This window comes from Paramisgurnus dabryanus, chromosome 11 (genome assembly GCF_030506205.2).
Source record: "Paramisgurnus dabryanus chromosome 11, PD_genome_1.1, whole genome shotgun sequence".
NCBI classification, from domain to species: Eukaryota; Metazoa; Chordata; class Actinopteri; order Cypriniformes; family Cobitidae; genus Paramisgurnus; species Paramisgurnus dabryanus.
In genome coordinates this window covers 37,019,799-37,033,026 of record NC_133347.1, presented here as the reverse complement: position 1 = coordinate 37,033,026, position 13,228 = coordinate 37,019,799, and positions in this window count along the sequence as shown.

The following is a 13,228-nucleotide window of genomic DNA, read 5'->3' as shown; positions in this document are numbered from 1 at the left end:
AATGCCACATAATAATAATAATAATAATAATAATAATAATAACTTTTTACACTATACTGCCACCCTCCGAGGCCATGGGAATACTAGGCTGCCCTTCTACTATTCCTATTAGATTAGACCAATGTGAGATCAGGATAAAATTCACCACATGGGATGCATCTTTACCCCGGTCTCACCTAATTTGGGTGAGATCAGGATAAAATTCTCCACATGGGATGCATCTTTACCCCGGTCTCACCTAATTTGGGTGAGATCAGGGTAAAATTCTCCACATGGGATGCATGTTTACCCTGGTCTCACTTAATTTGGGTGAGATCAGGTTAAAATTCTCCACAGGTGACACATCTTTACCCTGGTCTCACCTAATTTTAATTATGTTATTTTGAAGTATTGTCTGAACCTACTCCACGAGTCCGCTATGAAAATCCCATTCATTTAAATTGCAGGTGGAATTTTCTAGGAAGGTGGGAGGGTCCCCAAATTCAAGATTCTGTCCCTTCGGGGGGCCCCTGCCAACATACCGAGACCGCATGTCTCTAGAGCCTGGGGATTTTTTTTTCCCTCCTGGGGCCCCTGGAGGTGCACGTACCTGCCTTACGGCACATAGAGGTCTTAAACAGGTTCGAAACATGTGTGTCCACGAACATACTACACATGGTCCATCGAATAGATTGCAGGAGGACACTTCCTTCATAACAGGAAGTTTCCACCTGCGATTTATTCGATGGACCGCATGTATGCTTTTCAAGGACAATGTGTTACAGGACGACTCCCCGACCTTTAGAATGGTCATTTTGGACAAATCTTGATGTATTTCACTCGGCATACCCTATCGGGCACTCTCGTGTTGATTAATTGGTGAGAAATCGCTAAAAAGTTGCAAAAACACGTGTGTCCGCGAACATACTACACATGGTCAACGAAACCGATTGCGGGTGGACAGTTTCTTGATGACACTTGCACCCTTTCCGCACTGCCCCCGTGTGTCCAGGTGTTCTGAAATCGCGCACAGAGTTGCGACGCGTCCCCCTGGCCGACATACCCGAAGGGCTGAGGCCCCGGGCCGAGATAAATATTTCTTATCATTTTTAATGTATGGCTCTGCCTGCCCATTCACTTCAATGGCAGACACTCAGAAACAGGCCCGATTTCATCCTAAAACTCATTCACCTTTGAGACCCTTAAAATGCATCCAGGGCCACCGAACACGGGTGCCCGGTTCGAGGGCCCGCCAAGTTACCACCTGCAAAGTTTTGGCGTCCCCGGACCATTCTGACCGTGTTTTCTGGATGTTCCACCTGCAATTTATCCAATGATTTTTAATATTAGTTTCGTGGTCGGTCTCAAAAAAGGGGTCAGAAAGGGCCCTCGAGCTAGGGGCCTTGTCTGTGGACAGTCGGGGACCCCAGCAACGGGGTGTCAAAGTCTGGATGTCGTCGGTGTCCGGGAAGTGCCTTAAATAAAACCTAAATGACATATTCCTGAAAAATAAAGTTTTGACCATTTTCTGAGCATTTGACCCCCGAACGAAGGCGCAGGGTCGCGAAACTTCTCCGTCTGCCCGAGGGGCCACTGACGAGAGGATCGCCACGTCCGCGGGTCGTTCGGGCCCTTCTGAGCCCTTTCCACGAATCATCTAGGAAAATTCCATTCATATAAATTGAGGGTGGAATTTTCCAGGAATGTGGGAGGGGCCCCAAATTCTAGATTCTGGCCCCTCGGGGGGGCCCGGACGACATACCGAGACCGCGCGTCTCCAAAGCCCTGATTTAGCAAAAATAGTGTTTAAATGGACAAATAGCTGGTTTGTGGGCCTAAGGGCTTGACCAGGACCGGCCCCTGTGCCAGGGGAGCCAATCCAGCAACATAGTGTTTAGAAGGACTAATAGTGGGTCTATGGGCCTGGGGGCGTGGCCAGGACCCCCCCAATTGCCTGGGGGGCCGATCCGGCGTGATAGTGTTTAGGAGGACTAATAGTGGGTCGATGGGCCTGGGGGCGTGGCCAGGACCCCCCCAATTGCCTGGGGGGCCGATCCGACGTGATAGTGTTTAGGAGGACAGATAATGGGTTGGTGGACCTGGGGGGCGCGGCCAGGACGCCCCCACCCAGGGGCGACCCCCCCCAGCCCGATCCCAATGCACATAATGGACAGGGCGCACTTTTAGAGGGTCAGCGGTCACGCGAGGCAATGAGATCGATCAGCTGTGGACGACTAACGGGTTTGTGGAAGCGGGTGGGGGGGAACGAAAGCCCCCGTGGAGCGAGTGCGCCCCCGGTGGCGTCCACACAGGTCCTATGTGGGGGGGGTACGAAAACAATGCGTCTTACCCCGGGTAAGCTCTAGGTGCCTTCCTGTAGATTATCCTACTGACAGGAGGGATCCAAATTGGTAGTACAATCCTTCGCACCAACTATCCGTCCTATGGCAATTTTTTTAAATGGTCAAATTTCCACCAACACTTTAATGTTACTTCCTCATATGAGCTTCCAGTGGACCCTGCGACTGCCGTTCTCGGTTGGTCTGCTTCCTTGCAGTGCCTTAATCATGCCATCCGATTGCCTATTCAGTATGGCATGATGATTGCCGAAAAAACGATACTTTGTATGTGGAAGGAAAAATCGAAGCCGCTATTCAAGATTTGGCTATCAGAACTTTCCTTCACCCTGTGTAGAAAGACTCAGATATAGTATCTCTGGCAACATCGATAAATTTGAAGCTTACTGGAGGCCAATTTTCAATCACCTGTCAAAAACTAAGGATGCAACGACTTAAATTTTTGGCACAGCAAGGAATGGATAGGGGTTAGATTTAAGATAGAAGTCAACAAAAATGACAATAAAATGACAATGAAAAAATGTTTATTTTGACTTTCCTTACTTGTGTTTTGGTTTTGTCATCAACTGCAAATTTGAATCTTACTGAATGAGGTTTTTTATTTAATTTTTTAATTTTTTTTGTTTGTGTATGTATGATTTTGTGAAGTTGTTTTGTTTCTGTCATGTGATTGTACTGTTTATCTATCTGTAAATTTGAAAATACTACAATAAATATAATATATAAGAAAAGCATATCTGAGCAGTGTTTTGTCTATATTGTGAAAGCAATGAGGCCGATATAACACAGATGTAATTACAGTAAACAAGAGACAAAAAGAAAATTGGTAAAAATAAAAATGATATGCATATTAAATGTTTAAGTACTTAAAGTAAGTCATGATTGGTGTCTGTCAGACACAGTGGTGGCTATTTTCTTTGTTTTACTAACGTGGCATTTATGTAAACAATAGAATATCTGAAAGGTTTTCCGATTAATGGGAGTGGCTTGCAGAGCTGTGCATTGTGGTGCATAGTGGGAGTTGTAGTTTTTCATACAAATGTGCTCTAAAGTCACGTTCTGTGTTCAAATTCTGGTTTCAAATAGGCAAAACATTCTAAATTTATGTTATATTTCGACTACAAATATGACCCACTTTTAATAAAGATTAATGTTTCTATTGCCTGGTTAAAGGAGTAGTCCACTTTAATGATGGGGTCCATTGACTTTTTATAGTAGGAAAAAAAATACTATGGTAAGTCAATGGGCCCCATCTATAAAGTGGACTACTCCTTTAATATGGTTACACCAAAAGTTGATTGGACCTTCAGACTGCAAGTGCAGTTTCAAAGCAAGTGAAGACTGGATATCAATTCTAGCTGAAGAGCACTCTCATCAATGTTTGGCATGAGCTCTTTAACTTTTGAAATGAAGTTTGAGTCATAGTTTATTGAGAATGGATCAGGGATAAACTGCATAACCTCCTTTGGGCTCCTTTGGGAGATTAAAGCCCTGAAATCTGTCACTGAAGTTTTCAGTCAGCTTTGTCATGAATTCAATCATAGTTGGCATGACTTGTGCTCCTGGGGTACTGCTCAAAAGAGAGGATCATACCACAAGGGACCCGGGTCACAGCAAAGGCGGAAGCCGCGGACTCTTCTCGCGGGGCTTTCCTTCCGACGGTTTATCCTTGTCTGCTGGTTCTCTGTGACAGGTCCGTTCTGTTAGGATTTTCTGAGGATGAACCCAAGCGCAGACGTGTAAACACTAAACATTAAATAAACACAGGGTAAACACTAAATCAACACTAGACTACATTAAACTTCACAAATGATCAAACACTAAACATAAACTGAACTAGATCTTACACAAGAAAAAGTACTCACAGAACGGCACAAAACGGACCTGTACAATTCAATTTTATTTATATAGCGCTTTTCACAATTGTTAATTGTTGCAAAGCAGCTTTACATGAGTAGATGTAGAGTAGAACAAGACACCAAACACAAGGACTTTAAAGAGGGAGGAATTAATGTGACACAGCTGAAAAGAAATCGGGTAAAAAGTGACGAGACCAGGGAAATGCGTGTCAGAATAAACTAATACAGTACAATAGCCACACATCTCCCACATGAAACATTTTACTGTCAGAACCCTGTCATGCTGAACCAGATCTTAATACAAAACAAGGATCTGGCAGGATCCTGACAATGTCATGGTGTGAGATAAAAGAAAACAAGAAAAGTCTTAAAAAAAGCAGATAAAAAGTAGATAGTAAACTAAACTTAGAAAAGTAGACTTAAAAAAGTAGATAGTAGAGGTATTTAAGCAATATTTGATGTAGTAGATAAGTACTTGAAGTAGATCTGGAACAAGTAGTAGCACAAAGGATCTCAGTACTTAAAGCCATGCTGGAAGTAGTAGTAGTAGTAGTATAATGGGTTAAAATATTTAAAGAAAAGAAACAGATTTAATTGTTCAATTGACAGGGACAAAGGCATGACAAATTACTTCATAATACAGGCAACTTAATTCAGAAATGGTTGAATAAAATCTTCATGGTGTAGTTTGCTTAGGCAGTGTAAAAGTAGTTGGGAAACGAAATTTAGGTGGAATAATAATATTGAAATAATTCTTGCTTTGATAAAGTAAGGGCACTGTATTTCACTATATATACAAACATTTTAAGTGATTCATACAATAGTTTAAGTGCAGTTGCATATCTAAATAATTTACTCTAACACATGTTTAGATTTCCAGCAGACACCTTGATGCCATCACTTGAAGATGATGCCAGAGAGGGGACTTCAAGCATCATTGATCTCTTGCCTCATAGTTCCAAGACTACAGAACAAAGCACCAGTCCCACTGGTGTAGTCAATGACATGGCCGGAGCATCAACTATTCTAGCTGATCCCACTGTCCCAGGTGCCAGTCAAGAGCCTAAGCTTTTAACAGAGCTCACAAACACAAGGATGTATTTAGTTTTCTGTTTTTGCTGTCACAAGTCAGTTGTTAAATGTCATTGTCATGTTAACCTGTCATGTCCCTCTTACAGGACCTGCATCTTTAGCTTCTTTTTGATGTTAATTGCTTGTAATCACGATGATTAATTCATTCAAATACATAGTAATCAGGCTTTGTACATTTTTAATATCACACTGAAATGTATTTGACTGTTTAATGTCTATTTTGTTCGCTTGTGTATTTATTTTATATTTCATAGAATGGAAGCGAATAATGAATGCTTCAAGTGTAGCAACACTGTTCAGAAGAGCTATCTTGAGGGAGCAACAGCTGGAGATACCTCTTCGCTTCTCAATAGACCTACATTCTGATGTTGAAGAGAGAGAAAAGGCAGTAATAGCATTCTACAAGACTCGGAGAACTAAATGGGCCTCCCCACTTTACTTTGTGCTGGTATGTAAGAATGTTTCTTTACATTTTTAACCGAGGATTTGACAGTATAAATTACATGGCATAACTTACAAAGAGTATTTTCAGTCACAATTTCACTAGTGAGACTGATTAATTGATAAGGGTTAGTGATTGGGATTCTGCAAGGACTGTTTTTTTATATTATAACAATGTAACCTTCATTCAGTGATATGTGCATTTAGCTCAGGTTGGCAAAACTGGGACCTTCCTGTCGGGTTTAGAAACACATATAACAATAATTGGAGATGCAGGTATAAGCCTGTAACAACATGCATGCAAAATACAGCTGAAATTACATTCTTGAGTTGACCACACTCACAGTTACCCAGTTATCTGTTCGGTTTGTTATTAATTCCTTTTAATCACTACGCAGACTACATTAAATTGCAAATTATATTGTGCATGAATTCTAGGTAAAGTGTGATTTTGTCATTTCCCCTCACTTCACATATATGTCATTAGACTCGGACAACAATTGTTGATGCTTCCTGCAGGTAGAACAGTTAAAAAAAAAAGATTGCTCCTTTCTACCATTGACATATGTCTCTTTGTTGGGGTTTTTGTAACACAGCCTTATAAAAGATGTGGGCCAATGTTTGAATGACAAACTTTACAAATTTTCAGTGTTTGCTATGAACAAAGTAAACCCAAGCCAATGATAGCTTGACATAAACGCCTCTTAATATCACCCTACATTGTGAGTGGTTCCAGGTTGTGACAGTCAATCACATACCCTTTTGTAGTGATTTAACAATTATCTTTTCGGTTTAGGTGATGGTTTAAGTCGGTACTCCAGCTTTGCTGTGCAGACCTTGCAGTCTGGATTTCACTTAAATTTTGGGATGTCTTAGTTTAGTTTTATGTTTATATCTTTCAACACTGGGAAATTTTCCATGACCTAAACTTGAAAAGACATGTACTATGCCTTATGCTATTTCTTGTTTCATCTTAATTTACAGGCAATGCTGATGTGACTAGGTGGTTTGAGGGACAGAAGAATCACCTCATCCCATGTGCCTCCCAGCCACTCATTGATTCCGACCTTTTTCTGATGGCAGGTAGATTGATGGGACATTAAAGGCGGAGTCCACGATGTTTGAAAAACGGTTTGGAAAAGGAGACGGGCCGACTACCAAAACACACTTATAGCCAATCAAATCAAATCAAATGCCGGGTTGCGTATGTGTGGGGCGGGTCTATCAACAGACGGTCCAGATTCTATTGGGGTAGGGGCGTGTTTGTTTAGGTGATTTCAAATATCAACATTGACTTTCAAACATCATGGACTCCGCCTTTAATTTATACATGGTGGCCTGGGATTGGCATGGATCAGTCCTGTTGTAGTCCATGTACTCTTACTGGGCAAATTGGAGACAGCGACATTGGTATTGGATTATTGCCCTGATATCGACCAAAGGAACACAATCCAGTTAAAAGGAAGTGTTTTGTTGTGAAGCTTTTTTTGGTGTGTGTGTGTGTGGTAAAATAAGAGACTAATTTGGGGAACTTATTTCTCTCCCTCAGCTGGATGGCAACAGGGAACTATCTGAGGACCAGAAAGCGGCTGTCAATAGCCTATCCAACATGTGGGAATTGCCATGACTGACTAATCTGAACAGACAATATCTTCATCAGAGGCTGTTGCAGCATGCGGTATTGAAATTAGTTCACATAACCTACTACTTTATATCATCGTACTGAATCTGAAACCATCTTTTGTCTTGCTTATGATACACGACTCAGCTGTTATTCATAAGTCAGTCGTTTTTGTCCACTGGGAAACTATACCTACCTATACCTTTATAAAAGGGGCGATGGTTCAGCCTTATCACCCTGCTGCCTTCTGGGAAGAGATCTATAAGTTTTAGCTACTGCACCACCAGCTTTACCCCCCAAGCTGATTCAGACTTTTAAGTCTCTGGGGTCGACCACGGTAGGGGCGCCACAAAACTCTTAATTTTTCAGTCACTCCACAAATAGACTTAGATTACTCTGCTGATTTTGGACATACATAAATGATGTATACATCATTTAAAACGTTAAAGTGTCTAGTTTTTTACTGTCCACTCCAAATAAAACAAGAATGTTGTGCTTTTTGCAGAATTAGTAAAATAAACATGATGCACGTTCTCTCTCAGTGAAGTACTTTTAGAAACGCGTCAGAAAAATGAACTGTAACTTAACAAATACTTGTCATACAAACAAAAGATTAATGTCTACTTTTAAAAGATGTAAGAGAATATTTGTTTTTGATTTCAAATTCGGTGTAAACTGTATGAAAAGGAGGAGAGGGACCATCTTTCTCCTGTTAGCTCATTATCTGAAATGAGCTGAGATCACGCTCCATTGAAGTGAACAAGCAGAGTCATTACGCCTCCTGCCTGCAGTCAATCCCCAATCCAGTCTCTCCATTCCTTGATGGTAAATGGCTGAGTTGTTTCATCCGAGTGCACCAAACATGACATCTAAATCCATATTTACTTGTGTCACTAAAAGTTCTCCAGACGCGAGTGTTTTCTTTGTGCTTCTGTCGAACAGTACACACGAAGGGCACACACGACACATCACAAACACACGAGTCAGGAAATTTGACGTTCTTTTTTGGTATTTTTTGGTATTTAAGAGGCATTTAAGTGGCTCAGTTTCTTTATTTGGAGCAAGCTGAAACCGAGACTCAAATTTTCGATGCTACAACTCCCAAGTTCTGAAGGTGGGTTGGACTTGCCAAACATTAGAAAATACCAACTGGCTTTTCAGCTTGGATACATCATGGAGTGGTTCTGTCATGGGCTTGCCAGACCTTTAGTAATAGACTCAGGTCTGAGTGTATTTGGCAAGACCATGACAGTACTATGTTCTGTGTGGGAACATGTGGAGTCATATAGTATGTGTGGCTTCCACGTGTTCCCAGTGTTTTGTGGCTGTCATGGTCTTGCCTGACCTTGGTTATTATCCAGGTCGGATGTTAGAGGGCAAGGCTATGGCAGCATTGTGTTTACGTGGGAATACGTGTGTTTTCACATCATGTATGTGTGACACGTGTTCCCAGTGTCTTGTCACTTTCACCCTACTCCCTTATGTACTCGTGTCTTACGTGATTAATTATGTTCACCTGTTCCCCATTGATGTGCTGTCTATATAATGCCCTCGCGTTCTCTGTGTTGTGCGCGTGCGTTGTTGAATGTTCAGAGTTCCATGTCTTCCGTGTGCTCTGTTTCCAATTCCTGTTTTGTTCCCGTGTTTTGGTTTTCCTCTGTTTTACCCCCTCGTGGGTTTTTCTGTTATAAATAAATTCATAGTTATATTTTTGTATCCTTGCGTTTGGGTTCTTCCTTTAGTTCTCCTTATTCGGTGTTGCCCACCGTGACAGGTTCACAGAAGACTCTTACTCCACCTGGTTTGACTTAAGAGACCCTACATTCGCGATGCCCCTTACAAAATCTGTTGTTTGTTAGGAGTGCTAGGATACTCAAGTCAGTTTGTGAGAATGTGATTGTCTTCAATACATGGAAGGCCTGGTCCAGCATACACAAGATCGAGGGCAGGGCTGGGCTATCCTCCATTCTGGCCCCTACTTATAAGAACCCAGAATTTAAGCCCAGCCTTTTCAACTCTGGCTTTAAAATCTGACACACGTATGGGGTACTGTGGGATTTTAAGGTCACATGTTTGTAAATAGTTTACTTAGAAGTGTTTTCAATAATCATTATAGCATGCTGAAGTAAAAGATTGTTTGTGTTTGTCTAAGAGAGTGGAAAGTTACTGAGAGGGAGCAGTTTGTGTGTGCAAAAGCTGCAAGGCCGTGGTTTCGGTTGGATTAGCTTGGAATGTATACAGCTGGCATTGGTCAAGATAAGAGCGAGGCCTGAGGGAGAAAAGCAAACAGACATCCATGTTATTAACCAATGTTTTAATATTTACAGGATAAAATATGCAATGTATTTCTTACTTAATCAGTATTAATAATTGAATAATTGATGTAATAAATATAAGATGTTGTCTTTGATAAATGTGTATTAACCAATGAAATAAAGGTTGCATACAGAATAACCTAATGGGGGCATGGCAGCTCAACCTTGAAGAAACAGAATCTCCTGTGTTTGTTCTTTGTGTGTGTGTGTGTGTCATTTCTTCCCTAACAGATAGAAGCTGGGTGGGGTAATGGAGTCAGATAAACAGAAAGACCAGTTGGAGAGATGATTTTCTGAAGAAAGATCGACGTCACATATTTTATAAATATGCATGTTATTTCCAGAGCTGGTGGTTAGTCGCTTGCTGATTGTAGCCTTGAGACTGCCCAGCGCGCTGTAAAACGTTTTCATATCTGATCAATAAATAGTTTAATTTTAATACTGTGCCTTTCCTCTAATTATGAACATGCAATGGACGCCTTAAAGTCCAACAGTACGCAGACTTGGGGATTTGTTTGATGAAGGCTCTTTATTAGCTTTTGAAGATTTGGTTACTAAGTATAAGCTCCCTAGATCTAATTTTGATTTGGAGGCAAACTTTTTTATACAATTTATAACACTAAACCCCTACTCTAAACCTAAAAAATCATGACAAACTATATATCACTAGAAAGCTCTCAGAATGTAGTTTTCCTATTTCAAGGTCATCTGATGATAGAAATAATGTAGTGACATTTTTTTGTTACATGACCCCCCCCCCCATAGGAATGCATATTAATTTTATATATTCATAACACTATATCCTAGAATAAATCTTCAAAAATGTTGACAAACTATATATCATTGGAAAGCTCTAAGAATGTAGTTTTCATATTTTAAAACATTTTAGCAGTAATAATAATGCAGTGGGAGTAATTGAATAATTTGTGACAAGAGCAAACCAGCAAACCTATGCAGCAAACCTTTGACACCTAGTGGCCTTTGTTGGTAAAACGACTAAAAGAGTGACACAAACCACATTTCTTGTGATTTTAACTTGAAATTTGGATCACAACTACTTGAGACTTATGGCTTCATGTTTACATTTATTACTTTTGTGAAACATTTATATTTTTATAATTTTATTTATAAAATGAATATATACTGCATTATTTTTAATTATTAAAAACCAATTTAAACTGCTCTAACATTTTTCTGTTTAATATTTTCACCACCAGAAACTTCAGTGAAAAACCTTAAATTGTCTTCTTTAAAACAAGACCAAGATTAGGCTTCTAGCCCAAAAATTGCCAGAGTTAAGTTCATTTTAATGTGAAAATCAACTTTTCACCCCCCACTCAAAAGGGTGGAGTGACAGTTATAGGGTTAAGTTGAAAAAACATTACATTTTTGGCATTATCCATAATTTGATCCAACTTTAACTTTTAACAGTGTATATTATTCAAATGTATATAAATTTAAGTATATACCATTGCTGTCTTGATAATCCCATAAAAATTATCGGTACTATGCAACCACTTGAACAAGTTCCACTAATATACATCGCTTGTATACATCTTATACTGTATATAATATTGGGTAATAGAATATACATTGTATAAAAAAACCCTATACTATTTATATTTCATGTTATATTAATTCCTGTCTACTGTCTATATACTACTAACATGTATTTATTGTACGTTTTCTGCTCTGCAACAATGTAACATTTTTTTTTCTCATTAGTGCTATAGAAATACATTTGAATTAAAGTAATTCTAGCACATTGTTGTAAAGTGCATGATCTCCGCCTCTATGCTGCCCTCTTGTTACTCTTAACTAGGTTAACCCTCTGGGGTCCGACCATTTTGGGACACTGTCAGAGGTTCTGACATGCTCTTACATTTGGTCTTTTTTCAGTTGCTTTAAAACATAATAATGGCAAGTGTCTCATACCACTGTGTTCAGCACAAACTGGGCTAAAATATTATATGAGCTACATGTATGTACATTTTTGTATTTTTGAGAGAAAAAGGTTTATGCGTGGTTTTTAAAAAAAGCAAAAAATTTAAGTCACTGATATAAGTTCACAAAACCCATACTAAACATGTTTTAACAAGACTTTCCTAAACAGAATCTAGTAGACTAGAGTTTTTTCTTTAAAATGATGTGAAAATCATCCTGCCTACTGATTCATATAAACCAATATATTGATTTAGAAATTGTAAGACACTTTTTGTTTAGAGTGGCCGTATGCGAGAAGGATTGATTGACAGCTAGCAAACAAAGGCTTGCATAATGAGCTGCATAATGAAGCAGGAGGGAACTACAGTAAAGAATGTGAGGACAAATGTATACATGTTTGTTTGAGGTTTATTAAGAAGTTAACAATATAATCAAAATAGAAATGAAGGTCAGTAGGACATTTTCAATTTATTTGGAAACGAACCCTATTAAAAAACTTAACTTGTATAAGAAACTGATAAACAACAGAGCTGTGAACTTCATGTGGCTCATGTTACCATATAACTTTATGTCCAAAGAGTGTGAATATGTTTTTCCACTTCAAAGTTTTGTACTGATGAGAGGGATGCAGACCTGTAAGAGAGTTATGAACAGCTGTCAGCACAAATTGTCCACAGAAATACCCTTACAGTACATACATAACTGATGGGTAAATGATAGCACTACATTCAGATAAACTATCATAAACTAAATTAGTATCTCAGATAAACATCTGCAATGATTAGTTATATAAAAAGCTGTTTTCAGATGACTGTATTCAGATGCCCATCCCCTTATTGTCTAGCTTTTGTTTTAAACGCGTTTCTGTAAGCGAGTATGAACTTTAAAAACACATCGCAAATGGATGTGCGCGAGCTCGCGTCTCCGTGTAAACAACGCGGAGCTCATAATAAAACGGTGTCGCGTGTAAAGCGCAATGTATGGAATGCGTTGCATGTAAACAATATCATATTACAGCAGATCCCCCAGTGCAGTATTACTCAAAGTTGCCATGAAGGATACGAAAGTGAAAAACTGTGTCTAACACTGTACAGCATGTAACAATGAAATCCGCCATTAACGTTACGTGATCACGCGCGAACTCGTTTGTAAATAAGCATGTAAACATGGAATCATATTACAGCACACACTTATAAGATACAGCAGTGCAGCATTACTCAAAGTTGCCATGAAGGATACGAAAGTGAATAACTGTGTCTAACACTGTACACAGCATGTAACAATGAAATCCGCCATTACGTGATCACGCGAACTCGTTTGTAAACAATGCGAAAGTTTTTCAATCCGAAGCGTGCAGTCTGCTAAGGTTGCTTATGTAGGCTGAACTGCACAAGCCATAACATATTACATGATAGCAAATATAAATGAAGACAAATGACTTGCAGTTTCTTCAGGAATATATCCTTCTCCATTGCGTCTTCCACCGTTCTTCTTCTTAGGTTAAAGATAAACGCTTCTCTTCCTCAATGTCCAGACATAAATGAAGATATTCCTTGTGTGTGTATAAAGTTTATAATCCAAACATGCGGTAAAGTCTTTAAATCTGATCAAACTTTACGC